This window comes from Microcaecilia unicolor, chromosome 1 (genome assembly GCF_901765095.1).
Source record: "Microcaecilia unicolor chromosome 1, aMicUni1.1, whole genome shotgun sequence".
Classification (NCBI taxonomy): Eukaryota; Metazoa; Chordata; class Amphibia; order Gymnophiona; family Siphonopidae; genus Microcaecilia; species Microcaecilia unicolor.
In genome coordinates, this window is record NC_044031.1 from 533,123,245 (window position 1) to 533,149,955 (window position 26,711).

Consider the following 26,711-nt stretch of genomic DNA (forward strand, 5'->3'; position numbering starts at 1 on the left):
AACCGCCCCTCCCGCCTCCCCCCCTTCCTACGCCACTGCCTCTACTCATCAGGTAAATCATTCTTAGCCGCACCCTTCTAGATTCTATTCCTTCCATCTTTACACCTGGAATAGACTTCTTCAGTAGATAGTTCATGCTTGATATCTAGCCCTATTCAAATCCAGGCTAAAAGCCCACTTTTTTGTGGCTATTTTTTAAAATCTCTCAGCCCCTCATTCATCTGTTTAATATACATGTTGCATTAACCATTCCATAATAAATGAAACTTCCTAAAATCTTATCTGACTTGAATAGATTATAAACTCTGTTGAGCAGGGGTTGTCTCTACATGTTTGTGTGCAGTGCTATACACATCTACTAGTGCTATACAAAAAAATAAGTAGTTATAAAAATAAGTAAGTAGTAATGATGGACTCTGAGAATAAAACAGGAACTCCAAAAGTGTTTCTTTAGTAATGTGTATATGTTTTTTAAGCATCTGATCTAAAAATGTGAAATGATAATGACATTAAAAATATGCCTACATTTGAATAATATCTGCTTGTATTATATCTTTATCAAATTGTACATTGGTATAACCCTTCAATTAATTTGTTATTCCTTGTTACTCAATCCAATGTATTGGGGGAGATTCTATATATGGCGCCTAAAAAAAATCAGTGCCTACTACTTGCATTCTATAATCTGTGCCTAGATTTAGGCACAGATTATAGAATACGCGTAGTTGATATTTCAGCACCTAAATCTATGTGCATCCATTTACACCAATGAGAACATGGCGTAAATACCAGCACATAGGTTTAGGCACACTAGGCCATATTCTATAATTAGGCATGTACATTTCAGAATGGCCACAAAACACCCATTTGCTTGCCCAAAACCCCGCCCCTTTTTGCCTGCACACATTAGAAGTTTGGCGCACATAATTACAGAATACACTTAGCGACTTGGGTGCCTAAATTCTAATCAGTGCCAATTAGTGCTCATTATTGCTTGTTAAGTGCTGTTATCAGCGCTCACTTGCTTGTGAAACTTGTTAAATTATGCGTATTGTTATAGAATCCACGCTGATTTCGGTGACGATCTCTAGGCACGCTATATACAATCCAGGAGATTATGACCAATGTAATTTTTTTTATTCAATAATCATTCAATCTGTATTGTAAGCCACATTGAACTCAAGACTTTTTGGAATAATGTGGGATATAAATGTCACAAATAAATAAATAAACAAATAAACATATTCAATCCTTACAATTTCATTTCTGTTGTCATCAATCAATGTTAAACTGGACTGAAAGTCTTTTTGTTTCTCCTGTCTCACTGCTAACGTTATTGAAATGAATGGGTTGCCTCAGGTCAAATATAGATTTCATTTTATGCCACTGTTTCCCTAGGGAGGTTTTCCATCAAGTTACTTCATTAATCTTTCTCTGATTTTGAGTTAAAATTTAGCTCAAACTGCTTTCTAGTCATGTTTTGCTCTTTACAACTATAACTCAAACACCTTTTCTCATTCATTCACAGCTTCAGTTCATCAAAATCAAATTAGAAATACTGCATGTAATGGTATCAGGATGTAATGGTACCCTAACTTACAATCATTCTGGAACTCAGTGTGGCATACAATTTCTGAGATTTTCAACCTTACATTCCCCTTGACATATAAAATTGTGTTATTTTGTTGTCTTGTATGTCTTGAACATTTCCTCCTAGTCAATATAAGTTGTTTGATGTCCTATTATCCGTTGATTTAAAATCTGTAAAGAGTGAATGGAAGAATAATTCCAAGGTATCCTTTGCATTCTGGTGGAATTCAGTATGTCTTATTTACAAATATGAATCCTGTATAGCTGAAAAAGCTAATCATTGTGCTGTATTATTCGAAGTTTAGGAACCTATTGTAATGTTTTGTCAGACTTTTCCTGTAACAATAACACCTTACCACTAGATTATTGTAATTCTTTATATTGTTACTATCCAGCTTATAATCAAAAGTAATCGCCGGCTATTTCCCGACACAAATCGGGATATGGCCGGCGATTTTGCAAAAGCGGCGAAAAGCATATAATCGAAAGCTACATTTGTGATAGCTTCGCCGCTTTCCCTTCGCCTCACCGGCGAAAGTTCAAAGGGGCATGTTGGCGGCGAAGCGAAGGCGGGACATGGGCAGGCTTGGGCGTGGCTACCAAATGGCCGGCTTTCGCGGATAATGGAAAAATAAAACCCGGCGATAAGCAGAATTTTGCCGGGTTTACTTGGTCCTTTTATTTTCACGACCAAGCCTCAAAAAGGTGCCCCAACTGACCGGATGACCTCCCCTTACTCCCCCAGTGGTCGCCAACCCCCTTCCACACTAAAATTATTAAAATGCAAACCTTTTTTTTCTAGCCTGTATGCCAGCCTCAAATGTCATACCCAGCACCCTGACAGCAGTATGCAGGTCCCTGGAACAGTTGTTGTTGGTTGCAGTGGACTGCAGAAAGGCAAAGCCAGGCCCATCCCCCCCTACCTGTTCCACTTGTGGTGGGTAATGTTGAGCCCTCCCAAACCCCCCAAACCCCCCAAAACCCACTGTACCCACATGTAGGTGCCCCCCTTCAGCCCTTAGGGCTAGGGTAATGGTGCACACTTGTGGGCAGTGGGTTTTGGGGGGGATTTGGGGGACTCAGCACACAAGGGAAGGGAGCTATGCACCTGGAAGCTAATTTGGTTGTTTATAAAAGATGTTTGACGTGCCCCCTAGGGTGCCCGGTTGGTGTCCTGGCATGTGAGGGGGACCATTGCACTACAAATGCTGGCTCCTCCCACGGCCAAATGCCTTGGATTTCGTCGGGTTTGAGATCGCCGGCAGTTTTTTCCATTATCGCGGAAAAACAAAACTGGCGATCTCAAACCCGGCGAAATCCAAGGCATTTCACCGGCCCACACCATATTATCGAAAAAAAAGTTGGCCAGCCATCTTTTTTGAAAATACGGTTCCAGCCAGCTGTTGTGCCGCCGCCAAAATAGATTGCCGGCGACCTATTTCGCTGGCGACGGTCGATTATTCCCCTCTATATAAGCCGCATTGAGCCTGCCATGTGTGGGAAAGCGCGGGGTACAAATGTAATAAATAAATAAATAGATACACTGTATGTTGTAATTCTCCATTATCTTCTATACATTAATATGGCTGTATGTTTTATAGCTTTGTATCTCCTCCTGTTGTTACCATGATGTTCTTTTTTGGTATTGCATTTGAAATAATTGCAATAAAGATAATTTGAACTAAAAAAAAAAAAGAAATACTGTATGTAAATTTTATGACTACAACATTGTATCATAATGGAGATCGTATTGCTTTATTTATTTATTTACATACTATTCTTTATTGGTACAATTTTCAAAACTGTGCAGGCAGGTGTAAAGTCTGTGGTACTTATACCTGTAGATTTTGCAAAATTTCAAAAGGGGAAACTATAAGCATATATTCTATTTGGAAATAAATGTCTATATCAGGGGTATAGGCAGATGTCCATTTTTAGGGGGCTGAAGTGGACTGGAGGGGCATGCATTTCTTTCAGCTCTTCTCCTCCTCCCCCACCCCCTCTGCAGTGGCATTAAATTCTACCTTTGCAGGCAGGGTTGCCCAAGCCCTGTCAAATGGAGAGGTCCACTACTCAAGCCCCTCCTATGTCCGTGCTGCCTCAGCAATGAGGAAGTTGGCAGCATGCTTCAGCCACCAATGCCAGCACTCCCACACATGCTCAGTTCATGCTACTGAACTGATCATGAGTGGGAGTGTTGGTGTTGGCATCTGAAGCACCCTGCCAACTTCCTCGCTGCTCAGGCAGCATAGAAGGGGGTTTGGGCATCCCTGACAGCCATTTAATGGGTGCCACAATTTCAGAGGGGGGGGGGGCTTGAGCCCATAGTAAGGGGGCACTGGCCTCCAAAGCCCCCTTGTGGCTACACCACTGGTGCATGTAAAAATCTGAACCAGCTTTTTTCCTGTGAGTACTTTTTTCTGGCCCAAAACTGAACTTGTTATTACCTCCCCCAGTGTAATCCTGTCCTGGAAATGCATCTGAGAAAATGTGGATCAAAGTGAATGTGTTGTGAAACAATATGCATGCATCCAACTTCATATTTCTAACAGCCATTTATATAGGTAAATAGCATATGAATATTGCTGTACACATAAATTCAAGAAGTGTGTTTTATCTTTACAGGTATGCATAAATACGCTTACTACAAAGCCTGATAAAGTGGTTTGTGCTAAGTAACCTTTTTTGCATGCACTAACCCCCAGATTCTATATATCGTGCTGAAATTTCTGCATGAAAATCAAAGTGTATTCCATAACAATGTGCTTAATTTAATTAGATAACAAGCTAATCAGTGCCGTTAATTGGATGTCAACAAGCAAATAGCAGCACAAATTGGCATTGAGATTTCCGTGACCAACTTGCTAAGTGTATTGTGTAACATTGTGCGCCTAAATTCTAAGTCACATAGTTGAAAAGGGAGGTGTGGCCATGGATGGGGCATGGGTGTTACTATAATCTATGTGCATTATTACAGAATATACCTGCTCTCCCTTGGATTCTATATTGCATGCCTAGAGATCTGCACTGAAATCAGCGCAGATTCTGTAACAATGCCTGTAATTTTTACAAGCTTGACTAACTAATGAATGTTGATAACAGCACTTAACAAGCAATAATGAGCGCTAATTGGCACTGATTAGAATTTAGGCACACAAGTCACTAAGGGCCTCTTTTACAAAGTGGCAGTAAGCCCAACACGGGCTTATCATTCGCTAAACAGGAAGTACTGCCGGACTACTGCAGCAAATGGGGTAGAGTTTCCACAAGAGTGGATGAACGCTAAATCCCACAAGCGAAGATGCAAGAAAATAAAGTGGGAAGTGGACCAATGACTTCAGGACATAGAGACTGAGATAATATTCACGAAGTAAACTTTATTGTAGACGACACAGTACTGTATTTCGGCCACAGGCCTGCCTCAGGAGTCTTTAACTGTGTAAAAATGTTGTTTGAAAGGTTGTCCGTCTTGGGTAATGCACCAAGAGGATTAACACAGAAATGTCCAATGCTTTTTTGTCCCAACTCTTTTCTATTCTGGTCCTGGAACAGAGCTCAAACTCCTCCTTCTCTCTCCTCCCTTATCACAGTTAAAGACTCCTGAGGCAGGCCTGTGGCCGAAACACAGTACTGTGTCGAGTCTACAATAGAGTTTACTTCGTGAATATCATCTCAGTCTCTATGTCCTGAAGTCATTGGTCCACTTCCCACTTTATTTTCTTGGACTACTGCAGCAGCCCGGTGGTATTTCCCACCCCTAGTGTGCCGTCATATCCTGTGCTACAAAAATATATTTATTTTCATAGTGCCAGTGTGTACCCAATGGTAATCGGACAGTGCAACACGCTGCCCGTTACTGCTGGGTTAGCGCGGGAGCCCTTACTGCCACCTCAATAGGTGGCGGTAAGGGCTCTTCCCTGAAATGGCTGCATGGCAAGTGCTATACTTGCTGTACAACCATTTCCTGCTGAAAAGAAAGACTTACCCTTTTAACCGCTGTGGTAGTAGGGGACCTCGATGTGAATCAAAAACACACGCTGACGCCAGCGCAGGCCCCTTTTTGCCATAGCTTGGTAAAAGGGGTCCTGAGAGCCCTGTTTACTAAGCTGCACAGTAGGCACACAAACTTTTTAGCACGTGCTAAAAATGAGCGTCTGCTAAAGGAATATAATAGGTGTTTCTATCGTTATTGTGCACTAAAAAGATAGCACGCCTACATCACAGCTTAGTAAGCAGGGTCCTAAGTATATTCTGCAATGATGTGTGATGAACTTCTAACACATGCAAGCAAAAAATTGGTGTGGTTATGGTCGGGGAAATGGACATTTCATGGGCGTTCCAAAATTTATGTACCTAGTTATAGAATATGGCCCAGTGTGCCTAAATCTACGCGCTGGGATTTACACCACATTTTTTGTTAGTGTAAATGGATGTGTATAGATTTAGGCACTAAAATTTCAACTAAGCATATTCTATAATTGGCACCTAAATCTAGGCACCGATTATAAAATATGCTTAGTCAGCACTGATTTTAGCACCAATTTTTTTAGGCACCATATATAGAATCTCCCCCTCTGTGCCTAAATCAGGCATTGGGATTTATGCCAAGTAAAACTTGGCCTAAATGGACGTGACTACATTTGGTCACATGGAGAATCACTCAGTGTATTCTATAAAACACATGGAACTTTACGCTAATTCCATAAACATTTGGCATACTTTAGAGAATATGCCTAGACGTATTTTTTTCTGCGTGCCATAAACTCTGGAATTCATTGCCAGAGAATGTGGTAAAGGTGGTTAGATTAGCGGAGTTTAAAAAAGGTTTGGACGGCTTCCTAAAGAAAATGTCTATAGACCATTATTAAATGGACTTGGGGAAAATCCACTATTTCTGAGATAAACAGTATAAAATATGTTGTACTTTTTTGGGATCTTGCCAGGTATTTGTGACCTAGATTGGCCACTGTTGGAAACAGGATGCTGGGCTTGATGGACCTTTGGTCTTTCCCAGTATGGCAATACTTAAGTACTTATGCGTGGATTTTTCAGAAGCCATATATACAATCTAGCCCTAAATGTGTTATTTTTTCTTTTTGTATGTATTTTTTGGAGGGGGCATGTAGGGGCGGAAAATGGGTATGGATGCACTATTCAGCTAGCGTGAAAACATCTGTGTGTGATAATTGATTAGTGCATCCAAGAAACAGAAACCCTTACTACCTCCTAAATAGGAGGAAACAAAGTGATTCCATGTCAATTTTTTTCAGGTTATGTATACTAATGTTCACATTAGTACATGACCTGAAAAAGAAATACTTGAAAATGCTCTATTTCCTGGGCATGCTGGAAATGGACTTAGGGCCAGATTCTATATATGTCACCTAAAAAATTTGTGAAGTAAAGATTTCTGCCTAAGCATATTCTATAAGTGGTGCCTCTTTAAATTTAAAGAGTAAGCAAACAATTCACTTCTACCTGTTCCACTCTACTCAGTATTTTATTTATTTATTTATTGCATTTGTATCCCACATTTTCCCACCGTTTGGCAGGTTCAATGCGGCTTATATATTGCTAAAAAAGGTGGTTACAAAATTTAGATTTGTTGAAGTCTAGTACATAATACAGAAGTACAATAAGTACAATTTTATAGACCTCTATCATATCTCCCCTCAGCTGTCTTTTCTCCAAGCTGAAGAACCCTAGCCACTTTAGCCTTTCCTTATAGGGAAGTATCCCATCCCCTTTACAATTTTCGTCTCCCTTCTCTGTACCATTTCTAATTCCACTTTTTTGAGATGTGGTGACCAGAATTACACTCAGTATTCGAGGTGCGATCACACCAAGGGTGATACAAAGGCATTATAACATTCTCATCTTTGTTTTCCATTTCTTTCCTAATAATTCCTAACATTCTATTTGCTTTCTTAGCCACCACTGCACACTGAGCAGAAGGTTTCAACGTATCATCAACAATGACACCTAGTCCCTTTTCCTGGGTGGTGGTTCGTAAAGTGAAACCTTACATCAGATAAGCTGGAGAAATTAGAAGGAAATCCTTCACTACATTTCATGAAATGGTGCAATTAGGCACTTTGGGTTCCTATAATTGTTGGCTGAGAGAGCTGGATTTAGCTCAAGGTGAGTTACATTCAGATACAGTAGATATTTTCCAGTTCCTACAGGGTTTACACTCCGAGCTAATATTTAAAACACCATAATCAGTGTTTTATTAAAACCGTCACCTGCAGTGTTTAAACATAATCAATATATCCAGTGCCAGTATCTGGATTATGGCTGACACTGAATATCCAGAGAGAGCAGTGCTGTATGGATAGCGGCAATATTCAGGTCCAAAGAAAGAAGCAAAGGAACCAAAGATGATGCAAACAAAGAACCAGGTCAGGAAAAACCTGGTTAAAAATGAAGCTGCAACCCGTCACTAGTATGTCAAGGACTGTTTATTATATCATTATAAATAGTTAAAAATCACTTGAAAAGGGGATATTGCTATTCAAGGTGGGGGATCCACTTCAATACCTCATATATAAATTATCCCTGATGCAAATGGCATGAAACATGATTCATGTCAGAGGAAGCTGGTTACCTATATGCGGTTGCAAGACAAACTAAAATTATAATTTTTGGAAGAACACTTTAAAAGGAAATTATAAAAGACTGTAATTGCACATTTCATTCTTTATATTATATTTAAGTGCCATATATTGAAAGACAATTAAGAACTGATTATCCTCTGATAGTCCCTCATGGCAATATTCAGTCTGCTATCTGGATAACCATTGTCTACTGGCTGGTCACTTTCTCTCAATTGTCTCTCACTGTCCTTTTTGGTGGTTTGCCATTAACACTAGTAAGCATTTCAAATACATAGATACAGTTTTAGATTCTCAATTCTCTTTCAACAATCATATTAGCAGTCCGTTGAGGGCTTTTTTCTTGGAATTGCACCAACTTCACCTTATCAGATCCTATCTAGAATCCTCATTCCAGATGACCCTTCTTCAAGCTCTGCTCCTCTCAAGACTTGATTATTGTAATATTATTTATTCAGGTGTAACTCAAGCAGCTCTCCAATGCCTACAAACTACAAAACAGTCATATGAAAATTGTCTTGAGATAATCGTTTTGATCATGCTTCCCCCCTTCCACCATTAGCGCTCCATCACTAGCTCCCTCTTGCTTTCAGAATCCAGTTTAAAACTTTGATGAATACTCAAAGTTTCATTCTCCTCTATTCCCTCTTATCGCATACCTCATATTACCCCACAAGCTCCTTCTCACACCCTGCGTAAACCCATTACCTTTTCTTGATTCTGCCTTCAGCTTGTGGAACCAGGCTTATATCTACATCTCACAGTGCCTTTATATTCTGGAATGCTTTTCCATTTTCTTCACATTCTGAATGCTCACTCACTACATTTAAGGCAACATTAAAGAACATTCTTTTCACTCATGCCTTAGATGATCAGGCAAACCTCAGTTGGTTGGCTTACCCCTTCTGGGATGTTGGCATCCCCACACTTTTCTCCTTCCCAATCCTTTCCCCTCTAATGCTCTGTTATTACTCTTTGACCTGCAATTCAACTTATAAAGTTCTGTATTTTAAGCTAGATATATTTTCCTATTTCATTACTATATTGTAAACCACTCTCAGGCTTATTTTCGAAAGAGAAGGGCACCCTTCTTCTGACCCAAATCGGGAGATGGGCGTCCTTCTCTCAGGGTCGCCCAAATCGGCATAATCGAAAGCCAATTTTGGGCGCCTTCAACTGCTTTCCATCATGGGGATGACCAAAGTTCAAGGGGGTGTGTCGGCAGCATAGCGAACGCGGGACTGGGCCGTGCTTAACATATGGGTGTCCTCGACCAATAATGGAAAAAAGAAGGGTGTCCTTGATGAGCATTTGGCCGACTTTACTTGGTCCATTTTTTCTTGCGACCAAGCCTCAAAAAGGTGCCCAAACTTACCAGATGACCACCGGAGGGAATCGGGGATGACTTCCCCTTACTCTCCCAGTGGTCACCAACCCCCTCCCACCCTAAAAAAAAACTTTAAAAACATTTTTTGCTAGCCTCAAATGTCATACCCAGCTCCCTGACAGCAGTATGCAGGTCCCTGGAGCAGTTTTAGTGGGTGCAGTGCACTTCAGGCAGGTGGACCCAGGCCCATCCCCCCCACCTGTTACACTTGTGGTGGTAAATGTGAGCCCTTCAAAACCCACCAGAAACCCACGGTACCCACATGTAGGTGCCCCCCTTCACCCCTTAGGGCTATGGTAGTGATGAACAGTTGTGAGGAGTGGCTTTTTTTGGGGGGGGTGGGGGGCTCAGCACCCAAGGTACAGGAGCTATGCACCTGGGAGCAATTTCTGAAGTCTACTGCAGTGCCCCCTAGTGTGCCCGGTTGGTGTCCTGGCATGTCAGGGGGAGCAGTGCACTACGAATGCTGGCTCCTCCAACGACCAAAGGGATTGGATTTGGTCGTTTCTGAGATGGGCATCCTCGGTTTCCATTATCGCCGACAACTGGGGACGACCATCTCTAAGGACGACCTAAATGTTGAGATTTGGGCATCCCCGATCATATTATCGAAACGAAAGATGGCCGCCCATCTTGTTTCGATAATACGGGTTTCCCCGCCCCTTCACGGGGCCGTCCTGTGAGGACGGCCCCAGGTAAACTTTATTTATTTATTTATTTATTGCATTTGTACCCCACATTATCCCACCTTTTTGCAGGCTCAATGTGGCTTACAGGGTGTTAATATGATATAGTCATTACATAGTCTTAGATACAGTCGGTAATAAGTTGAGGGTAAATGAGGATTTAGATGGAAAGGTGTTGGTAAAGTCGTGTGAGAGGTGTTTTAAAGCACTGGGGTGATTTAAGGAGTGATTTGATTCATTAAGGATGTCTATTGTAGGCCTTGTTGAAGAGATGTGTTTTCAAAGATTTGCGAAAACTAGTTAAGTTGTCCATGGTTTTCAGGGCCATGGGGAGTGTGTTCCATATCTGTTTGCTTTTGTATGCAAAGGTAGTAGCGTATGCCTGTTTGTGCCTGTTTGGGCACTCCGTTTGATTATGCCCCTCTCTGACAACCAAAATTGAAGAGTTGTATATCAAGACTAATAAGCATAAACATAAGTTTAGGACAGTTGTCCACATATCACCACAACCTGGAAACATTCTGGGTAATACCTTCTGCACGCACACATCATCCCATTATTATACAAATATGGCCAGATTCTATACATAGTGCCTAAAAAATCCACATGGTAAAGAAATATGCCTAGGCATGTTCTCTAACGTACACCTAAATTTTATAGAATAGGCTTACATTTCTGCATGGTATATAGAATATGCCAAATGCCTCTTCACATGACCAAATTTGGTCACATCTATTTAGGTCATGTTTTACTTGACATAAATCCCGTCACCTAAATTAGGTGCAAAGCGGGTGTATTTTGTAATGACACACATAGATTTTAGAAATGTCCATGACATGCCCCCTTTTTAACTATGCACCTTGGAATTTATGCGCTCCACATTACAGAATACACTTACCGAGTTGTGCGTGTAAATCTTAATTAATATCAATAAGTGCTTATACGTGCTTGTTAAGAACCAATTAACAGCACTGATTATCTAGTTAAGCAATTAAGTTATGGGCATTGTTCTAGGATATGCTTCAATTTCCATGTGGAAATTAAGGTGCAACATATATAGTCTCGGGGTTAGTGCTATGGTAGTCTGCACCACTGTAAATCAGCAAGTAGAGCCAACCAGTTGCACTTATTCGAGATAGCAAGTCCTGCTGTTATTGAAAGCTTCCTTTCCAATACTTGACCCACAGTTTATCCCTGAGGCAATGGAGGATTATGTGACTTGCCCAACATCACAAGGAACATCAGTAGAATTTAAATGTTGCTATGCACTATCTCATGTAACAAGTGAAATGTTTATTGTTCTTTTAAACTGTCTAACTTTATCTTATGACAAGATGATTTATGAACACGTTCCTTTGAGAAGGAGATGTACAAACAAGCTGGAAGGCTCAGGGCTCAGTTGTAGTAAAATTAGTATTTCTTCTATTATTTCAGACAAAAATGTATTTGTTTTTGGAAATTGAAAGTGAATCTCTGTTTTTGCAGGGGAGGATGTGAGCCCTGGGTCATAAGCTCCTCATTTTTTAATAGTTTGCCTAATTTAAGTACCATCTCCCAGATTCTATAAAGTATGTGGCCAAATCTCAGACTAGCATTCAAATTTAGGTGCACAAGTGATACAATAGCACTAGATGTGGACCATTTGGGACCTAATAGGTAAATTAGGTCCCAACAGGCCTTAAGTACCAATATTAACCCTTAAGTGGCATTAATTGGTGCTAATATTCTCTATATGGTGCCTAAAAAATCTGCATGGAAAACATTTCCGCCTAAGCAATTTCTATAAGTGGCGCCTAGATTTAGGCGCAGTATATAGAATATGCTTAGTCGATATCCCAGTACCTAAAACTATTTGCCTCCATTTACACCAACAAAAAATGCCATAAATCCTGGCATGTAGATTTAGGAACAGAGGGCCATATTCTATAACTATGTGTGTAAATTTCGGATCACTGAAGAAATGCCCATATCCCCACTCATAACCATGCCCCTTTTTGCCTGCTTGTGTTAGAAGTTAAGCGCACTGCATTACAGAATATGCTTAACGAGTTGTGCAAGTAAATTCTAATTATTGCCAATTAGTGCTTATTATTGATTGTTAAATGCTTATAAAAAATGGAAACCTTTAAAAATATAAAAAATATTCCTAGACTGATGACGATTTGAGTGTATTTAGCGCAATAAATAATTTACTGGCGTGACACTCTTGAAGGTCCGATATACATAAAAGACATTGTTTAGAGGATTGATATATGGTTCTACCTACATTTTGGTGGTGTGTTATAAAAAGTGCTCTAATGTCAACTGTATATTGTGAATTGCCACTATGCCAGAAATAGACTGGGTGTATTAATTACTGTGGGAGGGGTACTACTTTTCCCAGTCCCTGTATAGTGGTATAATTACTGAAGATTTTTCTAGCTGACTCCCTAAAAGGAATGCCAAGGGAGGACTTGTGAGGTCACAGAAGTTATAAGGAATGTTTTAGAGGGACAAGTGTCTTTCTCTCACTGTCATTATGTCAAGCTGACGAGAGGGTGCAGAACCTTCCCAAGTCAGTGGGGATGTTTGATAAGGCCCAGGACAAAAGTAAAGATGGGGTGATGCTAATCACCTTAGTTTCCATCTGTAAAGTAGACCAGGCTGTAGATTATAGAGCAGAACCTTCAGATCCTGTTGAAGGTGGACCCTTACAACGCCAACCAGCTACTGGGAAAGAGAAAAAAAAGAAGTTCTCTAGTGAAGAACTATCACACATGCCATCAATCCTTGTACCTGCCATGGAGAGAAACTCAGTCTGGGTGTGGGGAAAACTGCATGAGAGCCTATAAATAAGCAGTTATAGAGAGCTATAAAAATGGATATCAGATATTGAGTATCAGAGGAGTCTTGGTCTTTCTTCTTCCTTTTTCTTTTTTTTAAGTGAAAGTGCCAAACTAGTATCCTCCTGGGTTCCAGAAACCAACCAGTGAGAGAAAGTGAGAGTGTGGGGTACTGTGTGAAGATCCGTAAGGAAGAAGAGTAGAATATGTTCTCACAGAGAATCATCCAGAAGCAGTAAAAATGAGTGATGACGATCCAGATTAGAGAATGAGAGGAGAATAAAAAGGAGGGGAATACAGAAGGAGACATGAAGGGCCATTTTCAATATGTCTAAATCTGATTATGTCTAAAACTCAAGTGTTTTGAACTTGAAAAACGTCTATTTTTTGTTTCAAAAATGCCCATTTCCTAGACATTTTGTAGAGCAGTGGGGAACCCTAGGGAGTGCTGCAGTGGACCTCACATAAAAGGTCCCAGGTACCCATTTCACTATTACCCCTATATATTGTATGGGGAACCCTCCAAACCCCTAACAAAAACCTATTGTGACCAACTGTACACCACTGCAATAACTATTATGGCTGCAGGTGTCATCCATATGTAGGTATAGTAGGTTTTTGATGGGTTTTGGACAGCTCACACTTTCCACCACTAGTGTAACAGAGTGGGATATGGGCCTGGGTCCCCTTCTCTATATTGCACTGAATCGACCACTAGGCTACTCCAGGATCTGCATGCTACAACATCTGAAGCTGTCTTAGAGGCTGGTATGTACTGTTTCTTTCACATCTTTGGGAGGTGGCAGGGAGTCAATGATCACTGGGAGAGTGTGGTGTGTGTGTATGTGTGGGGGGGGGGGGGTCATGCTTTAATCCCTCCAGTGGTCATCTGGTTATTTGGGGCACCCTTACAGCACACACTAACCATGTAGGTGCCTATAGGGATATTGTAGGCACGCACATGGTTAACGTGCGTTAAAAATGTTAACGCGCCTATAATGCTGCTTAGTAAACAGGACCCTTAGTCATGACTGAAATGGGTCGAGGTCAAAACGTCTAACTTTTAGCCCTGGACATTTTTGCTTTGTTCCATTATAGTAGCAAAAATTCCAAGTTTTGGGACTGTACAAATCCCACCCCAATATGCCACTGACAAGCCCCCTTATGGCACTGTAGATGAACTGCATAGAAACATGTCTTAAAATTGTATTTCAAGAATAGTGATTTGGATGTTTTGGACAAAATAACCATCCATCTGCACTTTTGTTCCACTTTTTAGACATTTTTCTCTTTCAAAAATGAGCCCCTTAGTGATTTTAATTCCCAGTCTGTGAAACTGTGTCTTTTATTCTGACCTTTTCCATTTTTGTCTTCAATGTAATATCAGTGAAGTAGCAGAAGAGCTATTAATTTTTAATATCACCCAATAAATTATATTTTTAATCACACAACTGAGGCAATTTGTCTTTTTTTTGGAAGAGGACTGGAAGAAGTAAGATTTGAAGACAAAGCAAAGGTGAGACATCCTTTCTGCACATAGGGTCTTGAGAGTTACGTCTCCTCCTCCTCAGGACCCAGACCACAAACAACATTTCCTTTCATAGCCCTTGGAGCTACACCAAGTTCCAGGGTCCTGAAGGCCAACTACATAAATATCACATGTTTTTTTAAATGTATAGTATCCATGTTGTCAACTACACATATATCACATACATTTAACATATATGAAATGCATGCTTTTAACTACATTCATAGTACATGTGTTTAATATGTATAAGATGCATGCTGTCAACACACACCCTATGCTTTTTAACATAAAAAGGATGTATGCTGTCAATTGCAAACAACTTGGGGGGGGGGGGGGGTAGAAGACTAAGGTCTTAATTCACCAAGCCTTACAGACACAAAATGAGAGGAAATTTTGTAAATCAGGCTCAAAGTAAATATTTATTTTCCATTTTCATGCAGTACTAAAGTAAATACTTTCACCATTTAATTTGATCCTGGTTAATTAAGCATGTGATTTATCTTCTTTTGTACTTCAAACAATAATTAATGGCCACTGATATAATGAAATATAGCTTCCTATTACACTGAAGCAATGATAAAATGGACAGGTAGAACTTTTCACTAGACTTGGTTCAAAATGAAAAACATGATGTAAAAGATGGAATAATAAAATCATCAGGACAATTTCAAAAGTTCTTATGTGTTTAGCAATAGTCTTGCTGTGACAAGCAGCTTTTGAGTTGAATGAAGAGGGGGGGGTTGAAGGTTGTCACTTTCCCTCAAATTCTATAAATGTTGCCTAAAGTTAGGCTTGCGATTGCATGCCCAGTTACAGAATAAGACCAGTTACACAGTTGCTTGGTGATAAGTACCAACAATTGGCATTAACAACCATTAATTGGAACTAATTAGCAGTTGTGCATGTGGCTGATCACCTAACTTATCTCAAGCACAATTGCAGATGGGACATTTTTAACTCAATAACAAAGGAGAGCCTTGACAAAACCTTAAGAGATCTTTGACCAACTACCTGCTCCCTCAACCCCTGAGTGAGAGTGCTGTTTTGCACCCCAAAAGGTTTTGCAGTGCTCTGGGGTGCAAAACATTAAGCAGTTCAGAGCAGTGCTAAATATTTTTCACCTCAGAGCAGTGCTAAACATTTTGCAACCCATAACAACGCTAAATCTTTTATAGTGATAAACATTTTGTATTCACTATACATTTTGTACCATCACCAAAGGCAGCGCTAGATGCTTTCCCCTACAGGCACTGAATGGACACCAGGGACACTGTGGGGACCTCACAGATGCTATTAGAGGAGAGCTTGATAGAGTGGACTTTTGTGGTTGGTTTTCAGCTTCATGGATACCCTCAGGTATACTTCTCTATTTATATGTTTCACATTGCAACATTTTAAGGCTTTGCCATTCATGTGCCATTTGTTTTTGATGGGCTTTTCAACATGCATAATTGCCATTATAGAATATTAGCTTAAGTCCACAAGTACTTGTGTATGCTTAATGGCTGACGTAAATACTTGTGCCTAACTGCTGTCAGACATGCAACTGATAGTATTCTACAACCTGCATGAATAAATCAAATTCTTAGGAGTATAGATAGACTCATGCCTCAATATGCCCTCACAAATAAACAATCTGATACGTAAAAGCTTCTTCAAATTAAAACTTCTCTGGCACATGAAACATCTACTTGAACAAATCCATTTCCGCATTTTAGTACAGGCTGTAGTTCTTACAGAACTTGACTATTGCAGTATAGTCTATTTAGGACTACCAGACAAATCACTGAAATGTCTGCAAATAGTCAAAAATGCAGCAGCTAATTTGATAGGAGGAGGTCGCTGGTCTGATCATGCTACATCATTTCTCATCAAATTACACTGCTACTCATTAAAACAAGAATAGAATTCAAGTTACTAACAATGATCTTTGAAAGTCTCTATGGTTTCACATCATCCTACATTCAGCACCTCATCCAGCTATGTCAACCCAAAAGAACCAACTTCATAAGAATACCAAAGAAAGAAAATCACAACATGAAAATTACAGGCAAAGGAGTGGAACTGTGGATCTTACTGCCATGAGACGTAAGATCCACAGTTCCACTATCAGCAATTCAGACACTCATTTAAAACTTTGGGGGTCTTTTACTAAAGCTTAGCTTGAGTTATCTGCAGCAGGGCCCATTTTATTCCTATGGACTCTGCTGCAGATAACTCAAGCTAAGCTTTAGAAAAAGACCACCTTGGTTATTCTGGAAACACTTTGGCTCAACCTTAGAAAACTAGACCCACATCTACACAAGTCACGGAAGATGAAACATGAAACCACCTGCTAAATCTAGCAGAACACTCACATGGAACCTAAACGTGTCCTGATAAAAATGGTGGGCTACATTATAGACTATGGGTTCCAAAGACTATCAAATGTTATATTAAATATGCTCTTACATAAACAATTATGTTCAACCATGTCTAGCTAGTTAATAAGATATATTGTTTATGGTATACTGAACTGTTCTACTGTAAGTTATTACTAATGTTAGCTAAACTTTTGATAACATACCATTAAATGTAAACCACTTAGAACTTTTAGTTCTGTGTTTTAGATTTTACACACAGTTTGTAGAATACTGAGGGTAGTTCCAAGCGTAACTGTGAATGAGTGCCAATTAGCAACAATTACAGTCAAGTATTGGTTGTTAATGCCAATTAGCAGCTTATTTAACACATAAATTATGTGCAGAATTGGCATTATTCTATAACTTGCATGTACAACTTTGTGCACCAAGTGTCAAACTGTGTGCACAAGTTTATAGAATTAGGGAGATAGTGCACACTTTTATTAAGGTGAATCCTCCTTGCATATCCTTTTAAGAATAGTGCACTTTCGGAATTATCCATTCTGGAATGAAGGAAAAATGACCTAAATTTTCTGGCAGCCCATCCTTACACACAACCTCATTTAAGAATTCTTCCTCACCTGGGCCTCTTTTGAATCACAATTCATCTTTTATGGTCTACATTCTATGTTACTAATGCTCTTCCTATCTATGTCATGTGTAGTGGCCTCCTCTAATTTGCATCTGCACGTTCACCAGGATAAAGACTCCATCGTTGTCTTCTTGAATCTATCAGGTTTTGATGCTGTGCAGAGGATAGGAATTTAGGGACATGTATTCAACTGGTTCAGTTGCTTGTTGAAAGAAAGACATCAAAGGATAATGCTAGGGAATAGATTCTCATATTCTTGGGAACTGGTATAGGGAATACCCCAAGGCTTAGTCCTTTCCTCTGCTTTGTTTAACATATATGTCCAACTATTTTGTTCCTTGATTAAAATGGTTGGTTTCAACTGCCTTATGTATGCTGATGATGTATTGATTTAATGTGAAATAGATTAGTCCTGACAAGCGGCCATGTCAAGAATGAATTATTTTCTTTCTATAATTTCTTGGTTATATTCTAATCAATTAAAATTAAACATAAACAAATTAGAAATCCTACGAATCAAGCAACTTTCTTTGACTCACCACCTGTAATAACTTTATAAGTCATTGTGCTCTTAGAGGGATAGGCACTAATGTGTATATACAATGTTTGTCAAAATATTCATGTTAAATGGCAAAATTATGCATTGTTTGCCCTTAATAAATATTTTTAGCATAACACAAGTCAAATAATAATGAGATGCAAATGCATGCACAGAAGCTCATTATTATTGAAAATTAAAATGTACCTTGCATTAGAGGTCAGAAGATTAATCTAGTATTATCTTTCCTTCCCAGGAACATCAGGCTGCTAAAGTGTGGTCTGATTCTCACAGGAAGCCCCTCTAAGAGTCTGGTGCTGATAGATTTGTACCTCCCACCCCCCAAAATCAAAGATCTAGTCCAAACCCATCATAACTCCCCATCCAAGATCCAATCCCCCCCCCCACCCCTGGATCCAAGTCCTAGCCCAACTTCCCCAATGCTCCTTTCACGTCCCTCCCGGATCCAAGTCCTAGCCCAACTTCCCTAATGCTCCTTTCACCTCCCTCCCCCAACAAATGTACACTTCAGGCACCTACAGGAAGATTCCTGTTGTCTAGTGGTGTGGTCAGTAGTAGCATCCAGAAATCTTGTGTCCTTACTTGACATTCTGACCCCCTAGCAGTAGTACCATGATATTACTGCTAAGAGTCCAACAGCACCATTTTAAACATGGGCACCAGTAGAGTAGGATCTTCTGAGGATCACTACTGCCCTCTCGTTAGCCACTAGGGAAATCCCTGGTACTGCTGACGGATGGATCTGGGTGATGGCGTTGTTGTTGGTGGTGGGGGGAGTGGCAGGATATATGTTGGAAATGGTTACCTTGAATCTAGGGTTGTTGGACTTGAATCTGGAGGTAGAGGAATTAGATTTGGGCAGGGGGGTGTTCTATGATTGGGGTTGGGTTGGGTTGGTGCTTTGATTGGGGACCAAATGGAGGGTTTATTGGTTGTTTTGGCTACAAGGGAGTAAATTGGGAGCTGGAGAGAGTTTTTTTGTCCAGCCACTGACCCTTTAAAAGATAGCAGACCTGACTTAGGACCCTGCAAACTTTGTATTGTTGCTAAGCATTAGATGTTCCTAGCTGCAGCAATGCTCATATTTAGGGAAGAAGGTTTGGCCTCCAAAAGCTAGTAAAAAGCTATTACCTTATTTCCTGGGGGGGGGGGGGTTGTTTGTTTTATTTTTAATAATCTCATGTGTAATTTTATCAGCACATTTTTTTTCTAGCAACATAAGTGCCAGTACTTAAATTCCAGGCCATCCTTCAGGGTGGGGTGATCACTGAGGGATCCTCCCCACAAAAGCTAGGCACCCTACATCTGGAATCTATGGAAAGGCAAAATTGGTGTGCAGAGCTTGGGCTCTTTCATTAATAATTTCAGGTTTATTTCATTTGATTAACCACTCAAAGAAGATCCATCAAAGCAAAGTACAGTAAATAATATAAAATACAGGGCACACATTGTCTGAAAGGAACTCCAATATCATAACTTATCTTAGCTTGAGTTATCTGCAGCAGGGCCCATTTTATTACTATGGGCCCTGCTGGAGATAACTGGAGCTAAGCTTTAATAAACAACCCCCTTAGATCACTAACAAATGCACATAAATTAAAGTGTTCTATGAAATCCCTCTGAAGAAAGATTTCAGAGAGACAGAATGACAGTTGAGTGTGGCTCTTAGGCAGATAATATAATATTACATTACATTCTATGTAATCCCTCAGGGGCCCTTTTACTAAGTTGCGTAGGTGCCTACGCGTGTCCAACATGTGTTAGATTGGAACTACTGCCTGGCTACTGCATGCCCTGGGTGGTAATTCAATTTTTGACATTATTATTATTATTATTTGTGGCATTTGTATCCCACATTTTCCACCTATTTGCAGGCTCAATGTGGCTTACATTGTTCCGTAATGGCAATCGCCAATTCCGGAATGAGAAATACATTGTTATAATGCAAGTGACAGAATGGATTAGGCAATCAAATAAAGAGAACTCATTTTCGTAATAAGAAATAAACAAGGTATTGCGTTAAAGTTCAATCGTGATAGGTTAACTTAAGCAGTCAAGAATAGAGAGTTCAGTTTTGTACAGTTCTAGTATGAGATTTGTTGTCTGGTATTTAGGATGAATCATTGTGGTATGCCTTATTGAACATGCGTGGGATAAACATAAAGGAATCCTGCTCAGAAGGAAGGGATCCCAGAAGCTTAGCTGGTGGTGGGAGGCAGGGCTGGTGGTTGGGAGGTGGGGATACTGCTGGGCAGACTTATACGGTCTGTGCCAGAGCCGGTGGTGGGAGGCGGGGCTGGTGGTTGGGAGACGGGGATAGTGCTGGGCAGACTTATACGGTCTGTGCCCTGAAAAAGACAGGTACAAATCAAGGTAAGGTAGACACAAAAAATGGCACATGTGAGTTTATCTTGTAGGGTAGACTGGGTGGACCGTGCAGGTCTTTTTCTGCTGTCATCTACTATGTTACTATCCACCTTATAATTGAAAGAGAAAAACGCCTAGATTTCGACCCAAATCGGGAGATAGACGTTTATCTCACAAAAACGAATAAATCGGTATAATGGAAAGCCGATTTTGGACGTTTTCAACTGCACTCCATCGCGGAAGCGTACAAAGTTGACGGGGGCGTGTCGGAGGCATGGCGAAGGTGGAACTGGGACGTGGTTATCAGCCGAGGAGAGATGGGTGCCTTTTGTCGATAGTTGAAAAAAAGTATGTGTTTGTAGCTAGAATTTAGGGCACTTTTCCTGGACCCTGTTTTTTCACAAATAAGGCCCCAAAAGTGCCGTAAATGACCAGATTACCACCAGAGGGAATCGGGGATGACCTCCCCTGACTCCCCCAGTGGTCACTAACCCCCTCCCACCACAAAAAATGATGTTTCACAACTTTTTATTTTCACCCTCAAATGTCATACCCACCTCCCTGGCAGCAGTATGCAGGTCCCTGGAGCAGTTGTTAGGGGGTGCAGTGGACTTCAGGCAGGTGGACCCAGGCCCACCCCCCCCTACCTGTTACAATTGTGCTGCTTAATGCTTAGTCGTCCAACCCCCCCCCCAAACCCACTGTACCCACATGTAGGTGCCCCCCTTCACCTCTTAGGGCTATAGTAATGGTGTAGACTTGTGGGCAGTGGGTTTTGAGGGGGATTTGGGGGGCTCAACACACAAGGGAAGGGTGCTATGCACCTGGGAGCTCTTTAACCTTTTTTTTTGTTTTGTTTTTTTAAGTGCCCCCTAGGGTGCCCGGTTGGTGTCCTGGCATGTGAGGGGGACCAGTGCACTACGAATCCTGGCCCCTCCCATGAACAAATGCCTTGGATTTATTCGTTTTTGAGCTGGGCGCTTTCATTTTCCATTATCACTGAAAAACAAAAACACCCAGCTCACAAATTGTCGAATAAAACATGGACGTCTATTTTGTACGAAAATACGGTTCGGTTCCCCCCTTCACGGACCTGTTCTCGGAGATAAACGCCCATGGAGATAGACGTTTTCGTTCAGTTATGCCCCTCCACATTTTCAGTAGTTTTCGGAATTTAGTTATGTTGTGTATTGTTTTTGTGGCTTTTGGTAGTGCATTCCATAGTTGTGTGCTTATGTAGGAGAAGCTGGATGCATATGTTTGTTTATATTTTAGTCTAAATGCACCCAAAATGAGTGGTAGAAAATATTTTCTATTTTCTACCGCGTGGCGCTAACCAGGTGGTAATCAGAAGTGTATGTGTGCTGACGCTTATCGCTCGGTTATCGCGTGAGACCTTACCACCAAGTCAATGGGTGGAGGTAAGGTCTCAGGCCGAAAATAGATGTGCACTCATTTTAATTTTACCCACGTGCATTTTCGGCCACCCCCCAAAAAAGGCCTTTTTTCCAGGCACGCTGAAAAATGGACCTGTGCACATCCAAAACAGGCATCTACACCAGCGCAGGTCACTTTTCAGCGCGCCTTACTACTACTATTTAGCATTTCTATAGCGCTATAAGGCGTACGCAGCGCTGCACAAAAGGGCCCCATAAGTGTTGTGCTGGGGAAGGATCACAGACATATAAAAATTGTTGAACTTACAATGAAAAAGAGGACCACTAAACTCTGATCATTTGAACTTGTGAAAGAATTATAATTGCTAAAGAGAAAAGATCAGAGTATGTTTAAAGAAGACACATAGGACCAGATTCTATATATGGTGTCTTAAATGTAGGCACACCGGAATAACGTATGTAGCGCTATTCTATAAATCATGTCTACTTGGAGGTATCTGAAACTCTTCAGAGGAAGAGGAACTCATTCAGAGGAAGATTGTGCATAGGCTGGACAATCCCCAGTATTCCTCTGCCACAGATGCACTTCACTTCATGGAAATAAACAATCCATGTAATAGTTCGGTTTATTAACAGTAATCAGACAAGGTTTACAAAGCCATGAACAAACTATCAAATATAGACTTTATTTTGAAAGTAGCAGCCAGCAGAAAAGTTTAAGTTTCAGTGGCAGAGATTACTTCTCCCCAATCTCTCCCAAACCTGACGGCAACACCGGTAATTGGAGACTAAAACCAATGCTGGGCGAACTTCTACGGTCTGTGCCCTGATCGTGGCTGAATAGATATGGGTGGACTTGAGTGTAAATTTTAAGGGCCTTCGATGTTAAGTTCAGAAATGTTAGTACAAGAACAGGGCTGGGCAGACTTCTACAGTCTGTGCCCTGAGAATGGCAAGGACAAATCAAACTCAGGTATACATATAAAGTATCAAATACCATGTATAATGAGTTTATCTTGTTGGGCAGACTGGATGGACCGTTCAGGTCTTTATCTGCCGTCATTTACTATGTTACAGTAAGATGTAGTTTATAGAGTAGTACTTAGGCCAGGGGAATGAGTGTACATTTAGGTGCAGCCATTTACGCCACTGAAAACCTGGTGTAAATACCTGTGCCTACATGTACATGTGTTCCCCCAAATTCTATAACAATGTGCCTACACTCCTCCCATGGCTGCAACCTCTTTTCAGCTATGCATGTTGGAATTTACATGCCCCTCTTTTTAGAATATGCCTAAAAAGAAGCACATGTAAATTCCAAATATTGTAAATGAGTAATAATTGATTGTTCTCAGCAAATTATCATAACTAATTGACTCATTACTCAATTGAATAGCGTGCATAAATTGGCCACATGCCATGGTGATAAGACAAATGCCCCACCCTGACAGATAAAAAGGGTAGCTGAGGTGGCATTAGGGGATCTGTGTGTTTTTTGAGTGATGGGTTAGGGAATGGAGTGATGTGTTGGAGAAAAATATTGGATTGGATTATTACTAGAGCAGGTTTTGGTTGGAAAGAAAAGGAGGAAACTAGGCTGAAATTAAAGAGTCTTAGCCTACAGAATTCAAAAGAGGGAACTTCTATCTCACTTTGCCTGAGAAAAGAGGGTTTTTCCCATCAGTGCTAAAAGAACAAAGGTGAGGTTACAGGTCTTGACTAAAAGAGGGCTCAGATCCTAAGGGGCCCTTTTACTAAGGCGCATAGAGGGGCATAATCGAACGGGGGTGCCCATCTATAAGGGCGCCCATCTCTAAGGACGGCCCCATAGAATGGCGTCCCCGACCGTATTATTGAAACAAGATGGGCGGCCATCTTTCGTTTCGATAATACAGTCGGGGACGCCCAAATCTCAACATTTGGGTCGACCTTAGAGATGGCCGACCTTGGTTTTTGCCGATAATGGAAACTAAGGACCCCCATCTCAAAAACGGCCAAATCCAAGCCATTTGGTCATGGGAGGAGCCAGCATTTGTAGTGCACTGGTCCCCCTCACATGCCAGGACACCAACCGGGCACCCTAGGGGGCATTGCAGTTGGCTTCAGAAATTGCTCCCAGGTGCATAGCTTCCTTACCTTGGGTGCTGAGCCCCCCAAACCCCCCCCCCCAGGTCCGCCTGCCTGAAGTACATTGCACCCACTACAACTGCTCCAGGGACCTGTATACTGCTGCAATGGACCTGAGTATGGCATTTGAGGCTGGCATAGAGGCTGGCAAAAAAGTATCTTTAACCTGTTTTTATGGTGGGAGGGGGTTAGTGACCACTGGGGGAGTAAGGGCAGGTCATCCCCAATTCCCTCTGGTGGTCATCTGCTCATTTCGGGCATCTTTTCATGGTTTGGTCATGAAAAAAAAATGGAACAAGTAAAGTCGGCCAAGTGCTCGTCAGGGCCGCCCTTCTTTTTTCCATTATCGTCCGAGGGCGCCAATCTCCTAATTATGCCCCAGTCCCGCCTTCTCTACCCTGCTGACATGCCCCCGTGAACTTTGGTCATCCCTGGTACGGAAATTCATTGAGGGTGTCAAAAAATCGGCTTTCCATTATGCCAATTTGGGCGGCCTTGCGAGAAGGGCGCCCATCCCCTGATTTGTGTCGAAAGATGGGCACCCTTCTCCTTAGAAAATAATCTGGATAGGCACCTACACACATCCAACAACATCAAATTGGAACTACCGCCTGGCTACTGTGTGCCCCAGGTGGTAAATCCATTTTTGACGTGCGCACTAAATACGCAGTAGAAAATATTTTCTATTTTCTACCGCATGGTGCTTACCCGGCAGTAATCTGCAGTTTACACACACTGGCCACTTACCACCCGGTTAGCGCGTGAGACTTTACCACTAAGTCAATGGGTGGCATTAAGGCCTCAGGCCGAAAATGGACACGTGCTGGTTTTAATTTTGCCGCACATCCATTTTTGGCGCACTGAGAAAATGAACCTGCGTGCATCCAAAACATGTGCCTACACCAGCGTAGGCCACTTCTAGGCATGCCTTAGTAAAATGGCCCCTAAATATACTGATCAAGGGATTTTTCAGTGCTGGAAAGGCTATAGTTGCAGTTCTTGGTCAAAAGAGGGTTGAGGGTTCTAAAGGTATTAATGTAGAGAGATTCCTCTGAAATGAAAAAAACAAAACAAAACAACTGTCAGTGTAAATCACAGATGATAGATAAGTGAAATCCAAAGGGAGCTAAACTCCCAGTGAATTTTCCTGGGAAGAAGGGAGGTAAACCTTACCTGTTAATACCATGCTGCCCCAGGTGGAGGCACCAGACTTCACACATATTTAAAGGAGTGGTGGAACTTGCCCTAAGGGGGACTCTGGCGAAGTCAGATCACAAACCCAGGGACATTAAAATCAGTTGCATTAATGTGTGCTAACCAATTTCCCCAGGATTCTGGCGAGTAGCTTGCATTAAATTGTGTGTGCGGCCAATTTACACACGCTACTCAATTGAGTAACGAGCCAATCAGTGATGATAACCGGCTGATAACAACCAATTATTATAACTGGCAATAATTGGAATTTATACGTGTTTCTTTCAAAGGCGTATTCTAAAAAGAGGTGCATGTAGATGAAAAGGTGGAGTGTCCATGGGAGTAGTGTGGGTGTAGAGGCATTACTTGAATGTATGCGCTTTGTTATAGAATTCAGGGGAATGTGCCTACATAGTAACGTGAGTAACATAGTAGATGACGGCAGAGAAAGACCTGCACAGTGCATCCAGTCTGCCCAACAAGATAAACTTATATGTGCTACCTTTTGTGTATACCTGACCTTGATTAGTATCTGCCATCCTCACGGCACAGACCGTAGAAGTCTGCCCAGCACTAGCCCCGCCTCCCAACCACCAGCCCCGCCCCCCACCCCTGGCTCTGCCACCCAATCTCCACCCAATCACTTACATTAAGATGCGGGTATTTACACCAGGTTTTCAGTGGTATAAATAGCTGCGCCTAAATGTAAGTACATTTTCTGGTCCTATGCGGTATTCTATATACCGCGCCTAACTTTATGCATATTATAAAGAATAGCTCTAGGTGCTTTAATTGGACACATCTAGATTTTAGACGCCATTTATAGAATCTGGCCCTTAGTGCTTGATTAGTGCGTCAGCCCTTGCTGGTAGGGGCACTAATGGCCATGCGCTAATGGGAAAATTAGTGTGTGGCCAGGAGTTCAAAAAATAGAAAAAGCAGCCATTTTACCCATGTGGAAAATATTGCCTTAGCATGCAAGAATGACTTGGGTAAGCATGTGCTAAGGCCACTTTTTACCTCAGTTTGCCCCTAAATGCGAAAAGCTTTTGCATTTTAGTAAAGTACCTCCTTAGTCTTTTATTCATTTAACACATTATAGCAATGTCAATGGATAAAGTTATCCATATAAATGGCAGAAAATTAAAAAAAAAAGTGGTCAATAGTTTTTGAGTATCAGGGTCTTTGATTTTATTAAGCCTAAAAAGAGGTGGATTAATTGGAACTGAGTTGAATGAAGACTGCTTTCTGAGAGAAAGTGTTTGCAAAGAACATAGGGCCCTGAAGTGACTGAATCTTCCAACCAACTTATCTCTTTGAGAATATATATCATAAAGATTAACACGTATAACTGCACTATCTCTAATATATCCAGAAATGTTCTTTAATGTCTTTTGCTTTAAAAATATCATGTATTTCATGTATCTCTAATATATCCAGAAATGT

The 26,711-nt window shown here is 41.1% G+C and overlaps 1 protein-coding gene across 1 annotated transcript in view; it reads right to left on the minus strand.

Annotated features, from left to right (window-relative positions):
* Positions 1–26,711, minus strand: part of MMP16 (matrix metallopeptidase 16) — a 645,160-nt gene that overhangs the window by 317,556 nt on the left and 300,893 nt on the right. The gene's annotated exons all lie outside the window — the stretch shown is intronic.